Genomic DNA, 27,041 nt, shown 5'->3' with positions numbered 1-27,041 from the left:
TAGGTTAAAGTAGCTTCACATTTGCAAAGGATCAGACATCAGATTTTTGTTGTTCATATGACTTCTGTAACTTTGTTGCAACATACAGATATTCTATCATTCAGGTTATAAATTGTGAAGAAAGCTAGTAGGAAACTTAAACTTTTGTGTGCCACAAGTTTTATTACTACAGAAGATAAAGATGCATAGTTGACATTTAAAACATCAAGCTAAAAATACTATTTTCTGTTAAACTAAAACAGTACATATATATATATATATATATATATAGTTGCATGTAAATATATGTATACACATATATAAAATATTTACATGTAACAATTTTCCAGAAAACAGGAAGAATGTGTAACCTTGGTTATTAACACTAGCCATCCATTAGTGTTTTCTAGAAAACTAGTATATTAATTAGCTTGTTTTGTCAAACTGTATTATATTTTGTCAAACTATGTTTGTCAAAAAACCAATCTCTTTGTATGCACCTTGTATTTCACATCAAGGTGCCTAGCTCAGACATAACCTGAAATACTCAGTCAGCAGAAACAGTGTTACCATAGGAAAATTTTGTCAGAGGAAGCCTAAGAATAAGACAAGCACTTGTTACTGCACTCTTGTGTTCGTATTGGTCCTTTAGAAATGTGCTTTGGCTGTCTTGCTGTCAGGTACCAAATTGCCCCCCTCTTGGTATATGAATGTATTGGATGGAGATAGTCACTTAGCTGTCTGCCAACCATGTTTGTCTAAATGATTAAAGATGTATAAGGTGTCTTTTCTGGTGTTCATAGTTTTTGCTTAGTGCACATTTAATACAGGCATTTCTTTTATGGCTACCATTAGTTCTTTAGTTTATACTGAGAATCTTGAGACCCCAATGTAGGATGAGATGCAGTCTTATATATGTGACAGGGAGTTGCCCCCATCAAATATTAACAATATGGTCACCTGAACAAGACTTGCACAATGACATCACTGGTTGACATGCCAAAATGTGATGAGGGAATCTTACAAGGCCCTATCTCTAAAAGAAAAGCTGCTAAGAATCAATCTTATCCAGAGAAAAGCCTCTTTTGGGTTTATGTGTGTTTCTCTGTGTTTAGGGTTAACACTCAGGATTGGTCAGTCCCAATAATCCAATCCCAAGTGGTCAACCATAAACAACGTAATCTGAGCATCACTAAATGGACTTGTCAGGTTGTATTGATGTATACATATATGTATATGTGTATATGTCTTGGTTACTTTTCTATTACTGTGAATATCCCTGACCAAGGATGTTATCAAAGAGTTCATTGGGTTAACAGATTTTGAGGGTGAGTCTGTGACCCTTCTGTTGGGAGCATGGCAGCAGGCAAGCAGGCATGTTGCAGGAGCAGGAGCCGAATGCTTGCTTACATCTGATCCAGAAGTATGAGGCAGAGACATTAACTAGGAATGGTGTGGACTTTTGAGATTACACCGGGAAAAAGAAAGGATTACATTACAATCTAAAAATATAAGGTTGCTGATCTGTACCTTGTTTGAATCAGTACTAATCAATACCTTTGGTTTCTTTATTATACCAAAGAAAATGACTCTTTTGTCTGTAGTTTCTTAAGTGCTTATATATGAAATTTTCAGTGTCTTATTTGTCTATTCACCTCATTTGATTCATGTTTGAGAAATATTGATCCAGGGGGAACTGGAATTTCCTCTTGAAGTTTTTAGTCTCATTAATAAAATAAATTTTGTATATATATTTGTTGGTTTATTTATTTGAGACAGGGTCTCACTATGTAGGGCTGCCCTGGAACTTAACTGTTGTAGACCAGGCTGGCCTCAAACTCACAAGATCCGCCTGCCTCTGCCTCCCAAGTGTTGGGATTAAAGGGGTGACCACCACACCTGTCATAAAACACATTTTGTAAAAGGAGTATGAGGTAAATTATTATGGAGATGCTCTTTAGTGACCATGACCTAGGAACACAGATTTAGGTTACCTCAAATTTCATGTTTCAACATGGATGCCTTTTTTTGTTGTTGTTTCAGGGAGTTTTATAGCTTTACAGAACAAAGAAAATCATAAATCATGGCAAGTTTAAAATACATTTGTGGTTTCATTAATAAAAGGATTGAAGAATGGGCTCCAGTGTATGCTCAAGGACAATTTTATTAGAAGTTAGAAGAAAGACAAGCCGGGGACAGGAAAGTTATCAGCTCCCCAGAGAACAGAGGCGTTAGAAAAGCTGTATAGTAACTGATGTGGGGGTCAGACACAGACAGCTGCATGGTGGCGAGGGAGACTTGAGAGAGTAAGGTGGCCAAAAAGGTTTGGGGGACCCAACGTATTAAAGCATGCTTAGGAAGGATGCAGAGGGAAGAAAAGTTCGTGTTCGGAATGATTCAGAAAAGCGGGCTGACATGGAAAGGTTGAGTGCTCACTAAGTGATGCCATTTGTTCCTTCTATCTCGAGAGTTTCTGTCCTCTCCTCGGGGCTGCAAGTGGCGCCCAGCAGCAGGCTCGAATATTTGAATGCTTCCTCCCCAGCCGGTGGACTGTTGGGGAGGATTATGAGGTGTAGCTGTATTGGAGGAGGTATGTCCCTGGGGGTGGGCTTTCAAAAGCCCTTGCCAGGCCAGCCTCTGCCTCCTCATTGTGGTGGGTCACTTCTAAGCTCACAGCTGCTGCTCCAGCACCATGCCTGCCTGCCTGTGCCGCCCCCTTGTGGGTCGGTTCTAAGCTCTCAGCTGCTGCTCCAGCACCATGCCTGCCTGCCTGCTGCGCGCTCCCCACCTATCTGATGCTCACGGGCTCACCCTCCGAGCAAGTCTCCAGTTAACGTGGTTTCTTTCATAAGTTGCTTTGGTCACGGTATCTTTCACAGCAATAAAAAAAGCCCACTGCGCTGCCCAGTGACTGCACCGGTACACAGCACACGTGCACAAAGGCCTGTCTGTGTTGCCTAGTGGGGAGGCTGGGCTGTGGCACGTGCATATCGCCAGGTAGCATCTCGGATATATCAGTCACAAAACATGCATCTGTGCCATCACACGGCAGCACTGTACATAGTTAAGCGAACAGGAGTGCCATGCCACGGGGCTGATACATAGCAAGAATAGGAACATGCCACCATGTGGCAACACTGGTGTATGGCAGGCACATGAGTAGGTGCCCATACCATCACACAGTGGTGCTGGGACATAACAGGCATGTGAACAGGCATGCTGTACCATGGTGTGTGGAGGTGCTGGGACATGGCAGGTACTCAGACATGCATGCTTGCACCTTCACGTATGTGGACACAGCAGATACGTCAACAGACATGACCATCCTACCATTTGCCATATCAAGCATAGGGACAGGCCTGACCCTATTGCTACCTGCTTGTGCTGGGACATGACAGGCATGCAAACAGTACCTGTGCTGCCAAATGGTGACATAGACAGGGCAGGCATGTCACAGGCATGCAAACAGACATGCCTATGGCAGTGCTGAACATGGTAAGTGTCCAAACAAAATTGTTGTACTACTGTGTGATATTACTTAGACATACATGGTAGATACATGAGTAGGTGCATTGCCTAAGTTGCCCTGTGCAGCCCTGGGACCTGGCATGTGTGCAAACAAGTGTGCCCATGCCACCAGGGGCAGATCAGTGACACCACAGGATTCCAAAAAGGAAAGCCAGCACTACCATGTGGTGGCATTGGAAGGTTGCATGGGTACATGCAGGTGTGCACGCAGCACCATGTGCCACTTCAAACTTTACATACATGTACACAGGCCTGCCCATGTGTTGATGCTGGAACACAGTGCAAAAACAGGCATACTGCCCCATCAGGTGGTGGCGCTGGGATGCAGTACTTACTGACATGAACACACAGGCCACCACTTGTCAACACTAGGATGTAACAGGCACACAAGCAGGCGTACCTACAATGTCACTTGATGTTGGCAGCCTGGTTGAATGGCAGGTGCATAACCAGGAGTGTCATGCCATCACATATTGGCATTGGAGCATGGCATGTGCCTGAATGTGGATGCCTGTGGATACACGTTGGCAATGGGATGTAGCAGATGTGCAATACAGGTGTTCCAGCATCACAACATGGCAGCGTTGGAACATGGCGTGTTTGCCAACAGGCATTCCTGCACCACCATGCGGTAACTCTAGGACGTGGAAGACACGTGAACAGGTGTGCCCATTCTAACGCTTGGCTGTGGTAGAACCCAGAAGACACGCAGACATTCACGAGTGTGCCATGATGTGGAAGGACTGCAACACCACAAGCATGTGAAATTGCATGTCTGTGCCACTGTGTGAGAGCACCTGGACACAGGGCAGGTGTGAACAAGTGTCCCTGCACTGCCGGGGCCAGTGCTAGTGCATGACAGGCACAGACAGGTGTACCCATGAGGCCAGGTGATGGTGCTAAGATGTGGCAGGCGTGTAAACAGGTGTGCCCACACTACCACATGGCAGCCTTGGGAAATGACAGATTAACAAAAAGTAGTGCCATGCCGCCACATGATGGTGCTTGGACATCACAGCTGTAGGAACAGGCTTGCCAGTGCGGCCATACATGAGTGCTGGTACATGGCAGAGTCGTGAACAGGTGTGCCTGCACCAATGCATGGTGGCACTGGTACATGGCAGATGTGCAAACAGGGCCCCCCATGCCAGCAGGTGACTGCACTGGTACACAGAATGCGTATGAACAGATGACTTGCTGCCCCCGCAGTCAGCCCTAAGACATGGTAGGCACGTGAACAGGCATGCCCAAGCCACTAGGTGGTGGTGCTGGGACACAAGAATGCCTAAAAACAGGCATGCCCATGCGGCCATGTGTGGGGCTCAGAAACAGCAGGTGTGTGTGTGTGTGTGTGTGTGAACAGCAATGCCATTCCAGCAAAAGGTGGCATTGGGACACGGCATGCTTGTGAACAGAGGTGCACATGCCCTCATGTGATGCTGGCACATGGTAAGTAACCTTTAACACACGTGCCCATGCTGACATGTTGTGTTGCTGGGAGTACACATGATGTACACATGATGCCAGAGGATGGCACTAAGATTGGCCTTTTGAATAGGCGAGCCAGCACAGCATTGGAAGATAGAACAGTTTTAAATAGGGGTGGCTGTGTGGCTACATTGTGACTCCATACTCAGAAGACATGTGAACAGGCCCACTCATGATGCCACATGTTGGTGCTGGGACACAGAATGTGTGTGAACAGGCTTGTCTTCAGTGCTACATGGTGTAGCTGGGACATGTCAGGTAAGGAAACAAGGGTTGCCCATGTCACCACGTGGAACAGGATGCCTGGAACACCAGCATTGACACATGGCAGTCGTGCAAGTATGCACATCCGTCCTGTGCCACCTGGTGGCGCTAGACATGGCAGGTGGGTGAACAGGAGTGCTGTGTATTCACGTAGCGGTGCTTTGTTCATAGCAGATGCAGAAACAGGCTTGCCTACACTGCCACGCTGCAGCCGAGGGACACAGAGCAAGCATGCCAGCACATATCACCACATGAGGGCAATTAGGACTCGGCAGACAAACAAGTGTGCTCATACAAACATGTGATGGTCTTGGAACATCTCAGGTGTGTGGAAAGGAGTCCCATTTCACTATATACTGGCATTAGGACAAGGCGGGGTGTGGGAATAGGATTACCTGCATCTCCACATTGCAGCACTGGTCCATGGTGTGTGTGAGAACAGTGATGCCCCTGCCACCAAATTAGGAACATGTCACCTGCTTGAACAGACACACCTGTCCACCATGTGGTAGTACTGGGAAAAAAAGCGAGCATGTAAACAAGTGTCCCTGGTTCTAGGACACATGGTAGGCACACTAATGTGCTTTCCGGCACTGCTACATGAAGATACAGGGGTGTGGCAGATTCACGAACATGCACGCCCACTCTGCGACATGGCAGTGTTGAGACAAGGCGGGCACACAAGCAGGCATGCCTGCACAGCCTTGTGGCAGCACTAGGACACCACAGGTGCATGAACAGTCATGACTACGCCACCAGATGGCAGTGCTTGGACATGGAAGGCATGCCCCAAAGTATACCCTTGCCACCATCTGGTGGCTCTGAGACACATCGGCTATAATAATGGAAGTGCCATCACTGTTACCTGTGTGGCCGGGACTTGGTCAGCAGCCTGTGAATAAGTGTGCCTGCCTCACCACATGGCAGCACTCGGACACAGCGATCGTAGGAACCGTCTCTCCCACCCCTCTGTTTTGCTGTGCTGGGACATGGTAAATACACACAAACAGCCTCCCCCCAAACCAAAGCAAATAAACAAAACACCAACCAAACAGGAAAAACAATATTGATTTTGCCAATCCATGAGCATGGCAGGCATTTTCTGTTTTCCAATCTCTTCTCCTAAACCTTTTTTCAGAGCTTCAAAGCTTTTCGTGTTAGAAGGCTTTCTCTCTCTGGAAATTAGACAAGAAAATGAAGTTCAATGTTCAGCTCAGTTTGGAATGGGCAAACTATCTTTATTTACAAATTATATTATGTATCTGTCTGTGTGTCTATCTACTTCCCTCCCTCCCTCCCTCCATCTATCTACAAAAGAGCTTAAAGAATCAACAACTATCCAAACTTCCCTGGAAATAATAAAGAAACACAGTCATGTTGTAAATGGTGTTCGAGATTACTATACAAAATTAATTGTATACAGTGAAGATGAAAGTTCCAGAAAACGAGGTTAAGGAACTCTCATTCATGAGAGCACCCAAAATAACTATTAAGAGTACACTTAACTAAAGAAGTACAGCATCTGTCCATTGAAAACTACAGAGCATTATTGAGAAGAATGTGAGGGAACTGACCTAATGGGGTGAGGCCTTGTACACATATGGAACACTGTTTCTTGTTAAAATTCAGAACTCTGGGAGCCATGTCTTTTCCATTGTCCTTAGCATTCATTAAGCTCTTTAAAATTAAGCCTTGGACTGGAGAGAGCTGGCTCAGTGGTTTAGGAGACATGCTCCTCTTGCAGAGAACTCAAATTCAATCCCCAGCATCCATTTTCCACAGAAAATCCAGCTCCATGTACACACACACACACACACACACACACACACACACACACACAGAGAGAGAGAGTTAAAAATAACACAAAGCTTTAAAATCAAACACTAAAATTTTCTTTTTTGTATTTTTATTATTTAAAACAATTTTTAACTTTAAATATATTTTGATCATATTCTTCCCCTCACTCATGTTCTTCAAGATCCTCTCACCCACCCTACCCACCTAACTTTGATTTCTTTTTCAAAAACAAAAACAAAAACCCAATACAACAACAAAATCCCCAAAACCAAGTAAACAAAATGAAACCACACCCAAACACAAAAATTAAAACCCACCAAACTCTAACCAAATAAAAGCACTCACAAGGAAACAGTGGAGTTCATCATATGATGGTCAACTCTTCCTGAACATGAGTGTCTTGAGTAGTTGAGATACCCAGTGTCACTCTATTGGAGAAAACTGATTTTCAGAAAACTGAAAGCATAAATGATATATTGTTGCATTGTTAACCTTTACCCTAGAGCCTAGGTTTTTATTCATTCATTCATTCATTAATTCATCCATTCACTTATTCATTCATTTCAGAGAATTATCTTCACACTTTTGCATAGATATTAATTTAAAAAATTAGCATATAAGCCAGGCAATCCTGGAACACACCTTTAATCTCAGCACTTGTGAGGCAGAGACAGGTGAATCTCTAAATTCAAGGCCAGCCTGGTCTACAGAGCAAGTTTTAGGACAGCTAGCACTACACAAATAAACCTTTTCTCTAAAACAAACAAAAAACAAAAAATTAGCATACAAATAAGTTTTACTATGGCATTATTTATCCTTTTATTCTGTATTTATTTTTTGTACATGTGTATACAGGTACATGGTATGAGTGTCTGCATGTGTGAGTGTGTGAGTCTGTGTGCACATGTGCTATGATGTGCAGTTTCTGGTGTTACTCATCTCTCCTGCTGTTTCATCCGTTGTTGCATATGCTGGACTAGCTGTGAGAGCTTCCAGGGGTTCTCTTATGTCCACTCTCTATCTCACCATAGAAACATGGGGATGACATACACACTACTGTGCCCAACTTTTACATGCAGTCTGGAGATTTGAACTCAGGTCCTCATGTTGGCATGGCACAAGCTCTACCCACTGAACCATTTCCCCAGGCCTTTTTGTGGTACTAGCATCCAGACTTTGTTCTTATTGGTCCCTTTCTACAGCCCCCTCCACTCCGTTTTCCCCCAATAACCACTCTTGTACATTTACGTCCCATATATTCTGTTACTCCCTCCTTGAAATATCTATTACCTCCTTCATGATATCCTTTATGGCTCCATCACACCCCCACATACATACACACATACTGACACTTAAAAATCTAGGATTTCTAAGAGATAAAGACATGAGAGAAAGCTTGTATTATTTGTCTTTTTGAGTGTTTTTGAGTCTTTTGCTTAACATAATGACAATAAGCTCTGCCCCTTTTCTTGAAAAAGGTCAGAATTTCATTCTTTACAGGTGAGTAAAAATTCATTGTCCATAGGTATCACATTTTATTTATCCATTCACCTACTGATGAACCCCAAAGAGAGTTTCCTGCAAGAACCATCCCTGAAGTGGAAAGGGTTAAAGCTCTTGGAGGAAGTGGAGATTAACAATCTATTTTGACAATACTGCTTCAAAGTATATGACCCCTGATGACCACCCCCATTTGGCTTTTCCCAGCATCCTCTTTTGCTTCTTCCTCTACAGTGTGCTTCCATCTGTGATTTTGAGCATGCTTTTTTTTTTTTTTAAAGACTTATATATTTATGTATACAGCATGTATGACTGCAGGCCAGAAGAGGGCACAAGATCTCTTTACAGATGGTTGTGAGCCACCATGTGGTTGCTGGGAATTGAACTCAGGACCTCTGGAAGACCAGTCAGTGCCCTTAACCTCTGAGCCACCTCTCCAAACCCGAACATGCTTGTTTTTATGGAAATGGACTAGACAAGCGCTATTCATTTGCAAGGAATCCGCTCAGGACCAGTTTGCAAACAAAAGACTTATCCGTGGGGATTTATTAAACCAGATTCTGCAAGGTGTCCTGCAGTGCACAGTTCAGATGTTTGCTATTTGGAAGGGACACCACAGACAAAACTCCAAGTTATGTATACATTTACCACCTCCATGGGATGACCTTGAATCTCCCAATGGGTGGCTTCTCTGGTTTCAACTCACAATTTATAATGTTCCTTAGGGGCACATAAAATAAAGCTGTACACTATACTCAGTGGTCTCTTAGATTTGATGAATAGCCAGGAGACACTCGCACTTTCCTCTCAGATGAACCCCTGCAAAGATCTCTCATCAAATTCAGTAATCAGTGTTACCATCTGCTGCCTGGTTTGTGGATAAGAAACCCAAACTCGTAAAACACAAGGCTTGATAAGGACAAGTTCCCCTGAGATGTCACACAGAGGAACAGACTGCTGTCCACCAGTCGTCAACAACACACAATGGGTTGGCAGGTTGTACAACTTGCAGTAAAATAAAGATGATCTCCTATATGCAGCCTGCATAGTTTACACTGGGGTGTAAACTATCTGGGGTGAATAGACATTTGTCAACTCCCTTGGAAAAGATTCCCCAACATTTGTAGCATAACATGTGGTGTTTCAATATATGAATACACTGTATATTGTTCAAATCCCTGTAAATGTACCTGTCTCCTCAGACATTCACCAAGTTTTTATGGGAACAACATTTACCTATTTCCTTCTAGCTCTTTCGAAGTACCCACTATGGTATCAGTATCTGTGATCATCCTATTATGCAATGGCACAGCAGAATTTCTTTCTCCCACCAAACTGTAACATGGCACATGCTGACCAACCTTTTCCCATCACCACCACATCCACTCTCCCTCGCCTCTGGCAACCGCCATTCTGTTCTTGACAATCAGCAGGATTTAATTCTGTATTAACCAATTTGTTAGTAATTCTGAGAGCTAGGTTCCTTCATGAGCATTCATCTAAATATCTCAGAAATCTTTTTCTTTTTCCAGATGAGAAAACTAAATCTCAGTTGCCTGTCCAAAGCTGTCAAGTGATGGGACCACATTACTGCATGCCTCCTCCTGAGGGCTTTTCAATAAGGCACACAAACCCAAACATTGAGAAAATCAAGAAAGTTAATGTATAAAGGCAAATTAAATATTTCAGCATGGTTGTTTATTCTCCTGGGTAATATTTCTCAATTCACAAGCATGAAGCTTGCCAGTTATCAAATAAAAGTGAACTCTTATACTGGACCATCATTAAGGTCTCACATATGTGCTGCACCAACTAATTTACAAACCAGATTTACAATGTAACTGCTGCTACAGAAAGGAGCCATGCCACCACACCATGTGAGGAAGGACAGCTATATTAGGATTTAATTCCTGTGCATCATCCTATTGCAGGTGTGGCAGAATTTATCCAACTAATAGCACCTCCCCATTCTTTTTCAGATAGGGTCTCTGTAGCCATGGCTGTCCTGGAACACACCAGGCTGGCCTCAAACTCAAAGAGATCTATCTAACTCTACTTCTGGAGTGCTGGGATTAAAGGTGTTCACCATCATGCTGGCTCCAACTATATATTCCTTTAATGTTGTACATTCATTGCTGAATAGATGATGCTGAGGCAAGAAAGTCTGATCCTGTGGATCTGACTCATTGGCTGTCCTTTCCAACATTTTGCAGGACTCTGAACACACTGAAGATCTTGAGGGTCAACTGAAGATGCAGCTGAATACAGTCTGAAGGGACTCTAGCCAGTCTGAGCATGGCAAACATGGCTGTGGCAGGCCTTGGCCTTCTCCCCTATTCCCTCTGCCTTCCTAAAAATCATTAGATTCCATTCCTAGAGCTAGCCACCAAAGTCTATCCCTTATTTGGCCACTTCCTCTTCCAGAGGCTCACTACCAAGGTCCCTCTAACAAAGTATTCTAGTCCAGCAATCAAAAGCTTGTGGCTGCCCTCATTAACATGTCCAATCAAAATTAAGCAGTCCATTCTAACATTAGGTTTCCCCTTTTACATTTATAAACTGTCATTTGCCTATGGACCATGTCTGTCTCCTCTCTATCCACAGGCAGTCCTTTGTCATCCCCCACCCTTGACAAATGTTTCTCCCCCTCCTGATTCTCCCTTGTTCTTTTTCTTCTTCTCCCTTGTCCTCTATCTCCTGTCTTTGTCCTTTATTCTCTGCTCTCTGCCCTCTGGGACAAATAAATATCATTTGTGCTGAGAGCTTGATCTTGGTGTGTCCTGTGCGGATATGGGTCCCTTCACAGATGACCCTTGGTCATAACAATTAATTTCTTTCCCTAAAGCCTTTCATACATTTTTTTTTTCTTATTAGGAATCTGGAAATTATTATCCAACCTTCCATTTCCAATGAAATAGGAAGTAAGATGGAAGCAGAATTACTTTTATAATATGGGACACATAAAACTTTGGCTTCAGGCTAATAATTAATTGCAAAGAACTTTTTTGTCTTTTTCAAGACAGGGTTTCTCTGTGCAGCTATGGCTGTCCTGGAATTCACTTTGTAGACCAGGCTGGCCTCAAATTCCCAGAGATTCACTTGCCTCTGCATCCCGAGTGCTGGGATTAATGGCATGTGCCACCACCACCGAGCTCTCAAAGAGCTATTAAAACAAAATAAACAAACATGTAACAGTATAAACTACCAGTTCCCATCCAGTAAACCATTTTAAGAAGAGTTTCACTAGTTGAACAAATGCACTTGATGAATTGAAATAATTTTAAGGGTTAAACACAGTACTTTATTAAGCACAAAAAATACCTCCAGCTTTGTAAATCCCAGGTTATTCTTTGTTCCAATGAAAATTATGCCTTGGTAGAGAGTCAAATGCTCACCCTTAGCTATTAAGCACCAAGGGAAGAGGATGCCAGGCACCTATTACTGATCTGAGCTTTCAATTACCAGCTTTTGGAAAAACCAAGTTCTTTTTATGAGCATATGAGTCAAACTACCTCTCTTTTAGGCATTGGTGGTTTGATCAATGATTAATCACTGGACTTGTATCTTGCTCCAGAAAAAGAGGACCTTGAATGTGTGGACCTTTGTGTGCCCTCCATGCTGTTAGAACACGTGCAGAAATTCCTTTCAATGTTAAAAGTTGAGAGATGTGGTGTCCCTGGGGGCAGAGGGTGGAGCAGCATGCCAAGGAGCCATGTTCTCACCTTTTTGAGGGGGTCAGATTTATTGATCCTTGTCTAACCATGGTAGTCCATGTCTTTAATCCCAGCACTCTGGCAGGCAGATCTCTGTAATTTTGAGGCCAGCCTGGCCTCAGAGTGAGTTCCAGGATAGCCAGCACTACACAGAGAAATCCTGTCTTGACAAATCAAAGAGAGAGAGAGAGAGAGAGAGAGAGAGAGAGAGAGAGAGAGAGAGAGAGAGAGAGAGAGAGAGTTGATGCTTATTAATCTTTGAGAGAGTTCTCTAGGCTGGCACATTCCAGTGTTCTAGGCCAAGCCCAAGGTAATTACAAGGTCATCTCATGTCCTATGAGTATCTTACTGTTCAGCAGTCTCTGGAACATTCAGAAAAAGTAACCCCCTCTATACTTCTCATTAAAAATTATTGCCCTCTGCCCTAGTCTCCCTCTTTAGGTATTCCTACTATTGGTCACTGAAGACTTTGACTCCACCATTGTTGGATGTAGGAGATAAAAGAGAATCTCGTTTCTCTTTGCTTTTTTTTCCTCATTGAAGCCGGGATACTCTATAGCCCTACCATATCTTCTCACATGCAGATAGCCACATGAATCAGTTCACCTCAGAACCTCTTTGGACACCACTAAAACCTATAAGGCAGTATGTTCTGTTACATTTTCTTGTTTATCAAAAGAAAACAATCTTTTGGCACTAAACAGGTCCCTAACTCTTATGATTTAGATGTGTCCTCAAATGTCTACTTGTTGAAGGCTAGGTTCCCCACCTTCCAGTGTATTTATTGGGAGGTGGTAGATCCCCTTGAACAGCAGTTCTCAACCTGTGGATCAAAATCCCTTTAGGAGCTCAAGCAACCCTTTTACAGGGTCACATATCAGCTATCCTGCATATCCAATATTTATATTATGACTATAACAGTAGCAAAATTACAGTTATGAAGTAGCAACAAAAATAATTTTATGATTGGAGTCACCACAACATGAGGAACTGTATTAAGGGGCTGCAGCATTAGGAAGGTGGAGAGCCACTGGTCTAGAAGATGGGGCATAGTGGGTGGTCTCATACCACCACAGATGTTCTGTAAAAGGATATTGAGAAGCAGCCACTTCTACCTCCTTAATCTTAGGCATCTTGCCACCAGGTGAATGGTTTTACTGGCATGCTGCCACCATGGTGTTCTTCCTTGGTACACATTCAAGAGCCATGCACTTTATTAACTATGGACCTGCATTAAATTCCAAAACTGTGAGCCTTTTCTGCTTGTAATTTGTTTATCATAGGTATCAGTTATCATCATAGTAGGCTAACTAACAACTAATAGTTCAGTGTAGCTTTGTTTGTGCCATAGTCAAAGTAAGGCAGCTACCTCCCAAGGGCCATAACCACAAGTCACACTTATATCTAAAACAGGTCTCTGATCCCTACATGACAGTATTGTTTTAGTTTCTATGGCTGTAATAAAAATACCATGACCAAACCAGTTTACCGAGAGAAGGTTTCCTTTGAGCTTACAGTTCCAGAGGGATAAGATTTAATCACCATCAAGGGGGAGAAGTATGGCAGCAGGCAGGCATGGCAGCAGAAGCAGTAAGCTGGGAGCTCACATCTTAAACCACAAAGATGGAGCAAAGAGAGAACACAAAATGGCTTGACACTCTCAAAGGCCTTCTCTACTTGCAAACTTCTTCCAACAAGGCCACATCCCCTAAGCCTTCCCAAAGAGCACCACCAACTTAGGACCAAGCATTCAAATCTAAGCCTTCAGGGAGCAGGTAGTATTTATCATTCAAACCACCACAATGGCTCCTGGTAAGTGTCTCAATCTTTGGTTGAAATGAATCCTTGTCTACCTCATCAAATCCTGTCCCACTCACCACAGTCTCTACTCAGGCTTCACAGTCTGGAAAGAGGCCCTCTGCCAAGGTATAAAGGTCTTTTGCTGCAGTGTTTTAGGAATAAGTACAACTTGTAGTTATGGTTCGTGGTTAACAGCTTATAAAATTAATAAAGAGAGCTATCCATGGTTTTGTATGTGTATTGCTTGCTCACTGTGACAAAACACCCAGACAAGAGTGACTTAACAAAGGGAGGGTTTGTTTCATGGTAGGAAAGTCATGGTGGCAGGGGCTTGAGGAGGTTGGTCACATTGCATCTATAGTCAAGACAGAGGGATAGAGAGCGATAGTGTTCAGTGAGCTTTGTCCTTTTGATGTAGTCCAGAACATAAGCCTAAGGAATGGTACTACCAAGATAGGGTGAGTCTTCCCACTTCAGTTAACTGAATCAAGATCATCCCTCACAGGTGTGACCAGAGGTTTATCTTCTGGGTTATTCTAGATCCTGTTAACTTGATAATCAATATTAACTATCACAGTATGCTCAGTAAAAATATTAAGAGAAAAATTCCTTTTCAAGGATAGTTTGTGTGTGTGTTATGTAGTTGTTGTGGTGTGTGTGTGTGTGTGTGTGTGTGTGTGTGTGTGTGTGTGTGTGAAGACATGATGCTGTCTGGTCCTAGAAAGATGCAGGATAAATACTAATAGGAGTCTATGGCCTTCAAATAAGAGACCAGAATCTTTTTCATTCTCTTATTGGTGAAGTGTTTGCCAGTCAGGTATGACTTCAATTCCCAGAACTAATGTTAAACGAAGAAAACAAAATACAAAGATGGGTGTAGCATCATGCTCCTAATAGTCCCAGCCCTGGGGAGATGGAGACAGGAAGTTCCCTGAGACTCTCTGGCCAGTCTACTTGGTGAGCTCTATGCCAGTGAGAAAATATATTAGTGGCTTTTTTGAGGCTGTGGCAAAATACCGTGATGAAGACAACTTACAGAAGGAAACACTGATATGAGATTTTCATTCTAGAGGGAAAAGATTCCATTATAGCGGGAAGGTGTGGTAGCAGGCAGGTATGGCACCTGGAGCAAGAAGCTGAGAGATCATCTTCTCAACCACAAGCACAAAATAGAGAGAATGAACAGGCGGTAAGGAAAGTCTAAATAACTGCATATGTATATAAAACCCGAAAACTTACTCCCAATGCCATACTTCCTTCAGCAAGGCTGTACTACCAAAACTTCTCTGAGTAGCACCACCAACTGGGAACCAAATGTTCAAATAGCAGAGCCTACTGGGTTTTTTCCTCACTCAAACTACCTCATAGACTGTCTCAAATGCAAGGTGGACGATACTTGAGGAACAACATCTGAAGTTGACTTCTGATCTCATCATGCATGTGTGCACCCATGTCCACAAGTACACACAACACATGTGTACTCACATGGAAACACACACCCACACACACACTTAGATGCTTGCATGGTAGTCATGTCCCTTGATTTGAAGTAATCCAATTGTGATGAAAGAGAGCATCCTCGCGTTAAATTTTTACAATGAACCTGCCATAGAAATTACAGTTATATTGTCTTATTTTCTTTAGACAAAATGGTCAGCTAGAAAAGGAGAATTTATTAAGCCAAAAATTATCTAAATTTGACCAAATGCAACAGAGAAAACCAGTTGGACTTGGATCTTTTTAAAACCTGTTCTTCCTCTGTGGATTGGAACCAGCCCAACAGTAGTCTAGAATGTAATAAAGCCTGGAGGGTGTTCTGACATCACAACACATTAGGAGAATGTGTTTTGATCCCTGGAAGGCTATGTGATATTGAAAGTTTTGCAATCTTGGTTATTGTTATGAGATGGAAAAGCTGATAGAAGATAACTGCTTTGGTCTTGGACTTACCCAGTATGCATCTGTGATGTCTCAGCCACCATCATCCAGTGAGAATTGGCTCAAGCTGTGCTCACACCATTGACCATCTTCTGTCATTAGCTTCAATGTGATACATAGCGAGGCAAAGCAATGAGAATATGCCAATACAGCCTTTCAGCCTGTCAGGCTGTCTTCCCTGATCTTTATTATTTCTTTATGTCTAATGCTTTTAGGTTTGGATTGTTCTTGATTTTCAAAGACCGTGAGGTGTATCCGCTTATTTGTCTGAGATATGTGTGGCCTTTTCTCTCCCCTGTAGCTAGAGTTTTCCTGCCTTGCCCACAGTCAGGACAAATCTCTGTCACCCGCCAGTCCCACAGCCGCTCAGACCGAACCAAGTAAACACAGAGACTTATATTGCTTACAAACTGTATGGCCGTGGCAGGCTTCTTGTTAACTATTCTTATATCTTAAAGTAATGCATTTCTACAAATCTATATCTTGCTACGTGGCTCCTGGCTTACCAGCATCTTCACATGCTGCTTGTCCTGGCGGTGGCTGGTAGCGTCTCCTTCTGCCTTCCTGTTCTTTTATTTCTCCTCTCTGTTAGTCCCGCCTATACTTCCTGCCTAGCCACGACCAATCAGGTTTTATTTATTGACCAATCAGAGCAACTTGACATACAGACCATCCCCCAGTACAGCCAAGTGCAGACCATCTCAGACAACTGATCAGGCCCATGGTCCTAATCATCCTCTATGCAAACCTGCTGGGTAATGCCACAAGGAACCCAAGAATGGGCTCCCACAGGACCTACAGAACATCCCACAGCACTTCCCCTTTCTTTTTTTTTTTTTTAAAAAGGAAGGTTTTAACTTTTACACATCTCCAAAGTCAGCTTGGTATATTTGGGAATTTGGGCGTAGCTTCTCTTAACTACTTCTTGCTGGAGGGGGGCGCTGTATCTTATGGGGATGCAAAGAAAATTTTAGGATCATGGAGTAGTCCGTGAGACTGTATCGTCTGAGCCAGTTGCCTTGAAACGATTCTGGATGTTGGATCATCTGGGCCATGGTGTCATCGGAGACCTTTCAGGTGGTCTTGGCTGGTCAAACCTGATGTATCTCAATCTGGAAAAAATCCATAGCCTCTGGCTTTCTGTAGAGATAAAAGCAGAGTCTCCTTTCCAAAGTAACACATCCTTATATCCAAATTTTAAAGTCAAGATATCTTTAATATATACATATTGGTTTAACTCAACATCTTTTACGATCAAATGTTTTTCTGCAGTTAAAAATCCCAAAGACAATATAATCCAAACTCTTTGTGTGATATCCATCTTTACATGGCTTATTTTTTATATTACTTTTACTTTCTCTTTAACGACTTTATTTTTTTAAACTTTCTATTTCTTTATATAACTGTCTATGTTCCTTTTCCTCTCTCTTCCAAGCCCCAGGAACCCGCCAGTAACTCAAACCGGCGGCTGCCGCTCATTTGAGAGAGAGAATTAGGAACTGTGGGGCGTTTACCGACGTCACCGTTCCTGGAGAACTTACCGACGTCACCGCTCCGTGTGTTGAGTTCTGAATCCTCTTTACCACCACGAGAGGATTCTTCTCAGATCACACTTTATTGGAGCGCCTCTTGGTTAAGGGACTTTGTCTTTAGTATATATATATATATTTTTTTTCATAACACCGGCCTTTATCCCTGTTCATTTGTCCTTTTTCTTTAGTCCCTTTTTTTTTTTCTTCCCTTTTTTTCTTTAGCCCTTTTTTTCTTTAGCCCCACGTTCGGGCGCCATTTGTAGCTCGAGTTTTCCTGCCTTGCCCACTGTCAGGACAAATCTCTGTCACCCGCCAGTCCCACAGCCGCTCAGACCCAACCAAGTAAACACAGACACTTATATTGCTTTCAAACCGTATGGCCGTGGCAGGCTTCTTGCTAACTGTTCCTTTATCTTAAATTAACCATTTCCTTTTATCTTAAATTAACCATTTCCATAAATCTATTCCTTAAAGTAATCCATTTCTACAAATCTATACCTCGCCACGTGGCTGGTGGCTTACTGGCATCTTCACATGCTGCTGGTCATGGCAGCGGCTGCAGCGTCTCTGGTCATTGCGGCGGCTGCAGCCTCTCTGGTCATTGCGGTGGCTGCAGCATCTCTGGTCATGGCGGCAGCTGCAGCATCTCTGGTCATGGCGGCAGCTGCAGCGTCTCCTTCTGCCTTTCTGTCCTTTTATATCTCCTCTCTGTTAGTCCCACCTATCTTTCCTGCCTAGCCACGGCCGATCAGGTTTTATTTATTAACCAATCAGAGCAACTTGACATACAGACCATCCCCCAGTACAGCCAAGTGCAGACCATCTCAGACACCTGCACTGATCAGGCCCATGGTCCTAATCATCCTCTATGCAAACCTGCTGGGTAATGCCACAAGGAACCCAAGAATGGGCTCCCACAGGACCTACAGAACATCCCACAGCACTCCCCTCCCCACAGCCTCTTTCTGATCTTAGTTTTGGTTTTATGAGATACAGTTTCTCTGTGTAGCCTTGGCTGTCCTAGATCTCACTCTGCAGACCAGGCTGGCCTTGAACTCAGAGCTCCACTTGTCTCTGCCTCCTGAGTGCTGGCATTAAAGGCATGTGCCACCACTGCCCAGCCTGTCTGACTTTTACAACACACACACACATGACTATGAATTTTCTTTTTAGAACTGCCTTTGCTGAATTTCAAAGGTTATGATAAGTTGGGATATCATTTTTATTTGTTTCTAAGAAGTTTTAAATTTAATCTCCTGATTTCTTCAATGACCCACTGATCAAAGTTGTATTAGTTCTCCAAGTATCTTTGTAGTTTCTATGGTTTCTTTTGATGTTGATTTCTATGGCCTGATGAGACACAAGATTTTTCCTAAGTACTTTTCTATTTGCTAAGACTATTGGCTCAAGCTGTGCTCACACCATTGACCATCTTCTCTATCATTAGCCTCAATGTGATACATAATGAGGCAAAGCATGTTTTATCCTAGTTTTATGACATAGGATCTGATCTATTTTAGAGAAAGTTTCATGGGCTCCCAAGAAGAATGTGCATTCCACAGTGGTTGGACTCAGTAAATGTCTGTTAGATCCATGTATTCTATAATAATTTACTCTGAAGTTTCCTTATTAATTGTTCAGTCCTGGAGATCTATCTATTAATGTGAATATGGTACTGAGGTCACCAAATAGTATTGTGTCGGGAGATAGTTGTTATTTTATGTTCATTAATGTGTGTTCTATGAAACTGAGAACCCCATAATTCAGCATCTTCATTGCAATATAATGTAATATGATGTGGTATAATATAATATATTCACACTTGTTATAATATTCTTGATGGATTATATATATATCACATTTTCATTATCCATTCATCAGGTGACATACATCTATGCTGGTTTCATTTCCTTGCTATTGGTAATAGAGCAGCAGTGTACCTGGATATGTAAGTATATCTGTGGTAAAATATAAAGTTCTTTGGGTATATGCTCAGGAAGGCTGGAAGTTTTATTTTTATTTTTTCTGAGAAACCTCCACACTGATTTTCATAGTGGGTGCACCAATGTGCATTCTCAACAACATCATATAAATGTTCTTCTCTCTCTTCATCTTCACCAGCATTGGTTTTCTTGATGGCCATTCTGAGTGGGCTAAGATGGAATCGCAAAGTAGTTTTAGTTTACATTTACTGGATGCCTAAAGATTTTGAATACTTTAAAAAATACTTATTTTCACTGTTGATTCCCTTAGGTTTTAACTGGGATTTTCAGTTTCTGTTTAATTTGGAGGGGGGTAATATGTTCTGGGTATGAATAGTTTATATATACGACAAAATTTTTCTCCTGTTCTGAATCCCTCACTTGATTAACTATTATCTTTGCTGTCCTGAAGCTTTTTAATGTCATGAGGTCCCATTTGTTGGCTGCTGACCTTTTTGCTTAAGCAGATGGAGTCCTATTCAGAAACTCTTTACTTACATATATATCTTGAAGTGTTTTCTCTCCTTTTTTCCTCTAGAACTTCCAGATTTTCAGGTCTCTTATTAAGGTTTTTGAGCCATTTGGAGGTAATTTTGTGGAAGGTGAGAGATAAGAATTTTGATTCATTCTTCTACATGTAGATATCTTTTCACAGCATTATTTATTTAAAATTCTCTCTGTTCTCCAATAAATATTTTTATCATTTTTTGTCCAAAACAGAAATAGCTATAACTTATGTGTAGATCTTCTATTTTATTCCATTGATCTATGTGTTTATATCTGTGCCAATATGATGCTGTTTTTGTTACTATGAATCTATAGTAAACTTGGAATCAGGTGTATTGATACCCTCAGTATTATTCTTTTTTCTCAGGACTGGTTTGTTATTCAGGGTATTTTTAATTACCCATCATTTCTCCATAAAACATTGTCTATATTAGTGGTGAAGAAGCCAGCAACTCAGAGCAGCAGCAGCTGCCTCCATAGTTCCAGCGCCACTGTTTGTGGCCAGGTCCAGGGCCGAAACTTCTCCTTAGCAAGCCTCCTAGCCTGCCTCAAACTGGTGATCCTCCTGCCTCCGCCTTCTTTAGCAAATCTTACTGGTATGTGCCACCAAAATCTGCAATGTGTAGCTTAGGTCTGAGGTGTGGCCCACAAGGCCACAGGCAAGCAGCTTTTCATGAATTCTTACCACAAACGTGTGATGCCAGATATAGCATGAATCTTCAAAGTTCTTATTAATAAAATCAAACCTGAGGCCAGTTATTGGGGTGAACACAGGAAGATCAGAGAGACAGAACAAGCCACAGCTACCTCACCTCGCCAGTTCCTCAGCCGATCTTGTTTCCTCAGACTCGAATTCTTTGAATCCTCATCCCAATGGGTCTCAGCTGAACTGTTCTTCAAAATCCTAAAAGCTTAACCAGCCAGATGCTTAACCAGTCAAATGTTTCTAGTTTCTGGCCTTCAAGCCTTATATACCCTTCTGCTTTCTACCACCACTCTCTGGGATTAAAGGCTTTGTTTCTGGGTATAATGGCATGTGTGAGCATGCCTGTCTGTTTCCAATGTGGCCTTGAACTCACAGAGATCCAGAGGGATTTCTACCTCTGAAATGCTAGGATTAAAGGAGTGAGTGCCACCATTTTCTAGCCTTTGTATCTAATGGCTGTTCAGTCTCTGACCACTCCCACATATTTTTATTAGGGTGAACAATATTTTGGGGAACACAATACCACCACAATCTAGTTCTAGATTCTTAACAATCATTATAAAACATCACAGATTCCATCAGAATGGCCACTATAAAAAAATAATCTATTCTGGGGAGAATGTGGTGGGAAGAAGGATCTTTACTCTCTGTTCATGGGAATGTAACCCACTGTAGCCACTGTGGAAGTCAGTGTGGCAGCTTGTGGAGGTCTACAAAGGTTTCCTAGTGAGATGTGAGGTTGCTGTACCCAGCAGGGCTGCAGTAGAAGATTGCTTGACCATATGCATGGATACTATGTGACTCGGAGGGTCTACAGCTGGTCCAGCTAGGGGGAGGTCTCCACTCCTTGGCTTTCTTATAAATAGCCCAGGTCTATGCTCCACCCCTTGGCGTTCTTATAAAAAGCCGAGGTCTTTGCTTCACCCTTTGGCATTCCTATTAAAAAGCCCTTTAGAAGAGACAGAAGGGGCCAGGCCTTCCCGATGCTATCTTTTGTTCCTATTTGTTTCTCTCCCCTCTATCCTTCTACGTCTATATTTTTTCTAAGTCTCTTATCCCTCTCTTTCAAGAGTTCCTGTGATAAAACGGTGGGAGCTGGAGTCACTCAGCAGTGTCTGGAGGAGCTAGTTGGATAGCGGTGTTGTGTTCCTTGGACTTCCTGTCTGGGATTTCATCAAATTTTGTGGATGTTCACCGCAGTCATGACCATGTGGGTCCCAAGCACACTCAGGAAGCAGCAGCCCATTCAGTCTACGGCTGGGGCGGTCCCAGTTCACAATGAGAAAGGTGAGATTTCAATGGAAAAAGTGAAGGTAAAACGTTATGTGTCTGGAAAGAGACCAGATTATGCCCCTATGGAGTCCTCAGATGAAGAGGATGAAGAATTTCAGTTCACCAAGAAAGCTAAGGAACAAAAAGCAGAATCTGAGGAGCAGGAAGAGGATCCATCCAGTAACCCCCGACTTCAGCATTTACAGAAGCGCCATAGTGAAGATGTGGAAGAGAGATTGGCTCGACACCAGAAACTAGTGGAACCTGATGTGGTAGGAGAAAGTGACTCAGAAGTAGAAGGAGATGCTTGGCTCATGGAACGGGAAGGTAGCAGTGAAGAAGAGGGGGAAGAAATTGATGAGGAGGAAATAGAGCGGCGCCCTGGCATGATGCGTCAGCGAGCAGAGGAGAGGAAAAATGAAGAGCTGGAAGTCATGGCAGTGGAAGATGAAGGACGCTCTGGGGAGGAGTCGGAGTCAGAGTCAGAGTCTGAGGAGGACACCCACAGTGAAGAGGAGATGGAGCCTCGACTTAAGCCTGTCTTCATTCGAAAGAAGGACCGGGTGGCAGTTCAAGAGCGAGAAGCTGAAGCACTGAAACAGGAGCTGGAGCAGGAAGCAAAGCACCTGGCTGAGGCACGTCGCAAGTACACACTGAAGACTGTAGAAGAAGAGAGCAAGAAAGAGCTGGAGGAGAACAAGCGGTCTCTCGCCGCTGCCCTGGATGGACTCAATACTGATGACGAAAATGAGGAAGAACAGCATGAGGCATGGAAAGTCCGAGAACTCAAAAGAATCAAGAGGGACAGAGAAGATCTTGAAGTGCTTAAAAAGGAGAAAGCAGAGACTCAACGCATTCGAAACCTGACTGAGGAAGAAAGGCGGGCTGACCTTCGTGCAAATGGCACAGTCATTACCAACAAAGCTGTCAAGGGCAAATACAAGTTTTTACAAAAGTATTATCACCGGGGTGCCTTCTTCATGGATGAGGATGAAGGGCTCTACAAGAGAGATTTTAGTGCACCTACTCTTGAGGACCATTTCAACAAAACCATTCTTCCAAAAGTCATGCAGGTCAAGAATTTTGGACGGTCTGGTCGTACCAAGTACACCCACCTTGTGGATCAAGATACCACTTCCTTTGACTGTGCATGGGGCCAAGAGAGTTCCCAGAACACAAAGTTCTTTACACAAAAGGCAGCTGGGATATGTGATGTATTTGAGCGACCATCTGCTAAGAGGAGGAAAACCACCTAGGTTTCAACTGCTTATTTCAACTGTGGGACACAAGGGGAGCCCGTCCTCAATTTTCATTAAAGATTATTTACACAATTCTTGTTTAGAGCCTTCTGGAGTTACTGCCATTACTTGGTTTGAAGGAGCTTTGTAAGAGGTTTGGACTCATACTGAGAAACCTGCAGAAAAGCACTAACCAAGTAGATTAGAGGCTTCCTACTTAAAACTATTTCTGAGAAATCTTAGGTTTCTCTACCATGGCTTTCCATATTGACTTGGGACTGTTCTGAGCTTATTTTTCCAGCACCTTAGCCTGGATCAGATGTATGGGCATGTGAGTGGATGGTGCATTCCTTCTTCCTTAGGGTTAGAAATAGGATATCAGGAAATCTAAGCTCAATCCAACCTGTATTTTGCATTTGGTGTGTTGAATCTTCTTTTCTAAGTAAACATACTTTTTGGAAAAAAAAAAGTGGGAGGTGGTCTCCCACAGTGGCTTATCACAAAATCCAAAAAGAGAATGCTTATCTATCCAGCTATAAATCTCCTGGGAATATACCCAAAGGAGTCTCCATCTTACTGCAGGAATACTTCCACAGCCTTGTTTATTATTGCCCCATTCACAACAGTAAAGAAATTGTAATTTCCAAGATGGCCATCAATAGAGGAATGGATAATCCATAATGGAATTTTATTCAGATGTAGGAAAATGAAATTATGAATATTTTAATAAAATGGGTGGAATGGAAAATGCTGTGGGATGTTCTGTATGTCAAATAAATATGTTGCTCTGATTGGTAAATAAGTAAAACACTGTTTGGCCAGTAACCAGGCAGGAGGAAGTATAGGCAGGAGAAGGAGGAGAGAATTCTGGGAAGTGGAAGACTGAGTCAGAGACACTGCCAACCTCTGCCATGACAAGCAGCATGTCCAGATACCGGTAAGCCATGAGGCAAGGTATAGATTTATAGAAGTAGATTAGTTTATGATTACTATGAAATAGATAGCTAGAAGCCTGAGCCATTAGGCCAAACAGTTTAAATCATATAAGCGTCTATGTGTTTATTTTATAAGTGGGCTGTCGAGTGGCCGGGGCTTGGCAGACCCGGAGAGAAAACTCTCCAGCTACAAGAAAACACAGTGAACAAGGCATCTCTGCTCAGAGACAAATACTGTACATTCTATCTCATGTGCAGATTCTAGGCTCTAAGTATTTATTCTGTGTATCCAGGTAGGAATCAATATGGGTAAATCCTAAGAAACTTGAAAGGGCCCATGGGACTGAAAAGAAAGCCTTTAAGAGAAGGAAGTCAGGAAGACAATTGAACAAAATAGAAGAAGAATACTAGGATAAAGAGTATGTGGGAAACCTGGGGAAAAAAAGACAAGGAAAGAGAAAGTTGGGGTGGGAATGGGCCCCAAATCAAATATGTACAACACTCTCAAAATTCACTTTATAAACTAATTTAAAAAACCTAATATTTAAAACAACAATACAATTTTTAAATTCCAACTTTGCTATAGTATTCAGCTCACCAAACATTAGCTAATGGTAGCTTAAGGCCTTCTGTGGGAGATGAACAAAGAAACACATCAAAGCAGGACTCATGTTTTCCCATGCTATAACACTCTTGAAATCTCAGAGTTTTCATGATTGGCCATATTATAAAATATATATATATATAATATATGAATTGAGGTCAGAATTTAAGGGGGGATGCCAGCACTTACTCTTCAGATCTCTGTGCAGATCTGTGTGAGAAACAAGCCTGGCACTGTTTTGTAATCAGGAGGCCATTTTGAAGCTGTAGTTCAGTATGGTTTCTGTCAACTGTAGAACTTAAATTTTGTTTCTCAGAACTGGGGTATGTCCCACCACTGTGACCACCACACATTCTATCACAAATGTTCCAGGAAGGTTTTCTGAACCTCTGTCTCTTTTCTGTAATCACGATTGCTTACAAAATCCCCCCACCCTAGAGTTTTGACCTGTAAATGTGAATTGGAAAATTGGCTCAGGGCTGTTCTTGTGCAACCTTGCGTGAGACAGCTGGCCAGCTCTCCGGTGTGCACAATACAGATTGCTTTGATTTGTCCACAATTTGTGGTCGGTGGTCTTTATCCCCGTTTGGTGTGATTAACATGTGCACATGGGGTACCTGAGGATGTAATTCAACTCTACAGTCACAAGCTGACCATTCTTTCAGAACTCTGTACAAGTTGTACCAAAAAGATGTTGATTAGTTTTTGTCTAGATGGATATGATTTTTCATGCCTCTTAGAGGGCCAAGAAACTCTTAAAAATGTCGTCCTGTTTCAGAGAATCACACAGATCTACTCTCCCGATTTTAGGAAGAGCAGTACCCGAGTCTTTACCTAGACATTTAACAGTGCCCTTCACATCTTAAGTTGGCTATGATACTAATGAAATAAGAGGAAATGTTAACGTAGATCCAGGAGAATCCCTGAAATGAGGGCACTCTACTTTGTCACTTTCTCTGCTCTGCTTCAGGACTGCTGGTGTGCTAGCTGGAGCTAGTGCTAGGAAGCATTTCACCTGTGCTGAGTAGTTTGTGTGTGTGTGTGTGTGTGTGTGTGTGTGTGTGTGTGTGTGTGTGTGTTGTGTCTTTTGTCAATGTGTAAAGGATAAAAATCTGGTGGGTCGATAATTGGCTGTATAATATTATTTGTTTGCTTGCTTGTTTGTTTTTTTGTTTTTTTTTTTGAGACAGGGTTTCTCTATGTAGTTTTGGTGCCTGTCCTGGAGCTCACTCTGTAGACCAGGCTGGCCTGGAACTCACAGAGATCCGCCAGGCTCTGCCTCCAGAGTGCTAGGATTAAAGGCATGTGCCATCACTGCCTGGCTGGGTGTATAATATTCTTATATGTAAATTGGATGTAGGCCTTAAGAGCCAAAATTCAGCGAGTATGTACAGATCTCTGGTATGTAGCACTCTGTAGTTAGGAAGTTTGGAGATCTTCATTTAGAGATTCTTCTGGCATCATTTACACATGTACCAACTGGGAGCAGTCCACTTCCAGTACCACTGTTTAGGTAATAGGTACACTTGCCTGTGTAGTTGTGTTGTTTGTTTTATTTTTAATGCCGGAGGGAAAATTTGTAGTTTCTAGTAGAGAGTTCAGTGAATATTGAATTTACAAATGTAGATGAGGTTAAGGGGATTAGAGGACAAATAGAGATGAAAACAAGTTAGAGGGTTTTGTTGGTGATGTTTGTTTTGTTTGGGGCCAGGCTCCCATAGAACTGAAAAGGGAAGCCAGGTGGTAGTGATGCAATCCTTTAATCCCAGCACTGGGAGGCAGAGCCAGTTCAATCTCTGTGAGTTGGAGGCAAGGACTACTGAGTGAGTTCCAGGAAAGGCACAAAGTTACACAGAGAAACCCTGTCTCAAAAAACAAACAAAACAAAACAAAACAAAACAAAAAAGAATGAAAAGGGGCAGTACATTCATTTAATTGAGGGAAATATGTACCCATGTGACATGATACTTTTACATTTACTAAACTGAAGTGATTGAGTAGTCTTTCAGGCTACATCATCTCAGCTAGCCATCTCAAAATTGTCCTGAGTAGTTTGTAGTCTAAAGCAGATCTTTCCGTGGTGTTAATTAGTTTAATGACTTTATCATAGTCCTTGTGGAATCATCATTGTGAGTCCTGTCATCTTTTTGAAGATTTCAAAGTCACTGTTAGGGTGGTCATGGTTCACTGCAGACTTTCTTTCTTTCCTTTTTTTTTTTTTTTTTGCCTCCTCTCTGGTTTGGACTTATCACAGTCTG

General features: G+C 42.5%; 1 pseudogene across 2 annotated transcripts; it reads left to right on the top strand.

Moving 5' to 3' along the window:
* Positions 1 to 14,428: 14,428 nt before the first annotated feature.
* On the top strand, positions 14,429 to 23,584 carry LOC102926123 (microfibrillar-associated protein 1 pseudogene; annotated as a pseudogene). Of its 2 annotated transcripts, XR_013046147.1 has the most exons (4): positions 14,429 to 14,527; positions 15,140 to 15,258; positions 19,421 to 19,487; positions 21,805 to 23,584. The product of XR_013046147.1 is annotated as a microfibrillar-associated protein 1 pseudogene, transcript variant X1 (transcript). The 2 variants fall into 2 exon arrangements; XR_013046148.1 differs by lacking the exon at positions 15,140 to 15,258.
* Positions 23,585 to 27,041: the final 3,457 nt, after the last annotated feature.

This window comes from Peromyscus maniculatus, chromosome 19 (genome assembly GCF_049852395.1).
Source record: "Peromyscus maniculatus bairdii isolate BWxNUB_F1_BW_parent chromosome 19, HU_Pman_BW_mat_3.1, whole genome shotgun sequence".
Classification (NCBI taxonomy): domain Eukaryota; kingdom Metazoa; phylum Chordata; class Mammalia; order Rodentia; family Cricetidae; genus Peromyscus; species Peromyscus maniculatus.
The sequence above is the reverse complement of the archived record's forward strand: the minus strand, read 5'-3'. Positions and strand labels throughout refer to the sequence as shown.